The 2251-nt window shown below is 37.8% G+C and overlaps 1 non-coding gene across 1 annotated transcript; it reads right to left on the bottom strand.

Annotated features, from left to right (window-relative positions):
- Positions 1-1815: 1815 nt before the first annotated feature.
- Trnae-uuc (transfer RNA glutamic acid (anticodon UUC)) lies at positions 1816-1887 on the bottom strand. Its single transcript has one exon. It is a non-coding gene; the product is annotated as a tRNA-Glu (tRNA).
- Positions 1888-2251: the final 364 nt, after the last annotated feature.

The raw sequence follows: 2251 nt of genomic DNA, 5'->3' as shown, positions 1-2251 counted from the left end.
GACAACGGAACGCGCCATATAAACACCACACCCAGACAACAACGGAACACGCCATGACAACGGAACACGCCATATAAACACCACACCCAGACACGCCATATAAACACCAGACGCAGACCACAACGGAACACGCCATATAAACACCACACCCAGACAACAACGGAACACGCATGACAACGGAACACGCCATATAAACACCACACCCAGACGACAACGGAACACGCCATATAAACACCACACCCAGACGACAACGGAACACGCCATATAAACACCACACCCAGACACGCCATATAAACACCAGACGCAGATGACAACGGAACGCGCCATATAAACACCAGACGCAGATGACAACGGAACACCGCCGTCCGCTACACAAACACCACACACAGAGGACGAAAGCATACGTATAAAAATTCACTTCAAGATTTTTGAAATAAACTTCAGCAATGTAATTGAGAGTAATAAATTACACTGGATGGTCAAATTTGATGTAATCATTATTGCAAGTATAATTCACAAAATTATCCGAATGTAATATTGAAAGTAATATAACTCTATTTTATCACAATTTCAATGTAATTAATCACACCTCTGTCAGTGGCGTAGCTACACAGTAGCACTGTTAGCTGCAATAATGTAGCCCAATCCAATTTTTTTTTATTCTGACGTTTTCGGGATAGGGCTACAATTCCATAGGATCTCCCTAATGGTGCAAAATAATTTTATGAATAACCGATAATAAACTCTGTGTATTAGTCCCAAATGTTGTTTACACCAAAAGGAGTACCAACTTTGTGCTCGGGCATGTCTAATAAAGGTGTTTTTCATTAAATATAATGTACAGCATGCAAAATTCTTCGTCTGCTCCGCCATGCTTGTTATCGCGAGATCTCGTAGGTGGATCTAATGAAAAGCCTAAACATTGACAATCAGCGCGAAAATGTAGTTATTCGAGCCACATCGACAAAGGAAGGAAAATCATATTGTTGCAGAAAGAATTTACACTCTGCTGTTCGGTTTTTAACTTGATATTAAATTCAAACCTTCTCAATACCGACGAAATAGCTTTCGCCTCCATACTTGTCCATTGATGTAAATACCACCTTATATGGCATATGCAAATGACTTGACAACCGGAAGTTGAAACTTCAGTACATCAAACATGGCGCACAAATATGAATCGAGAAACTGGGATTTATCGAAATTGTTGAAAACGGTAGAATAGAGCCTCACAAATCTAAAGTTGTAGGTTGTAAATTTATATATTGACTAAGAAACATAGAATATCATTTTATTTACGTAAAGAAAGTCAGGAAATGTTTAGAATGAGCGCAAATGTTGCGGGAGTGAATCACTCCCGCATTTGCACCATTACGGAGATCCTAAGGAGTTGTAGCCCTCTCCCTAAAAAAAAAAAAAAAAAAAAAAAAAAAAAACAGAGAGGGCTACATTATTACAGCTATAGCACTGTATGCACGTGCTTATAATTTTTTATTACATATTACGAAAAATGCCCCTGCTTACAAGTATTTCAAACCTACCTACGCCACTAGTGGTCTGTTATTATTTTCGTATTATAAATCCCCCTTTCGTCAAGATTATTCCAAAGCGTGGACTTTCATGCAATACGTCATACAGAGAGGGAAATCGCATATAATCAATACATGAATTGTTTGGGGATAAAATTTAAAAGGGGACACTACAAATATACGTTAATATAGAAATACCTGGACAATTGTGTATGTGCTTAAGAAATTGCACCGGTATATTAATTCTAGTCATAATGTAATTGAATTTTTATGTTAAAAATGTGTGTTCCGATGCCGGGAATCGAACCCGGGCCGCCTGGGTGAAAACCAGGAATCCTAACCACTAGACCACATCGGAATTTCATACTTTAAATTTGCTATGTGTTCAGTATGATAGCTGTGTGGTATGACTAACCTAAGATATACTCATAGGGATGTCCAAAGAGAGATAACCCACGGTTGTACTGCTGAGAGACGTGTCGTAATTTGTGTGCAGTTCCACTAGATCTAGAAGAAACATCAACGTCTCCGTTATCAAAATAAATAAATAAAATAACAATAATACGGGGGGATACAAATGTTAATTATCTATTTATTTATTCACCAATGACGTTTTATTCAATGACTCGTTCAAACGTCTTCTATGAAGTATGATTTCACCATCGAAAAAGTGATACAAGCTCTCAAGTATTTTATATGATTTCTTTGTGATTTATCCCGGA

This window comes from Ostrea edulis, chromosome 7 (assembly GCF_947568905.1).
Source record: "Ostrea edulis chromosome 7, xbOstEdul1.1, whole genome shotgun sequence".
In the NCBI taxonomy this organism is placed as follows: Eukaryota; Metazoa; Mollusca; class Bivalvia; order Ostreida; family Ostreidae; genus Ostrea; species Ostrea edulis.
This window is presented reverse-complemented; position numbering and strand designations above follow the sequence as displayed.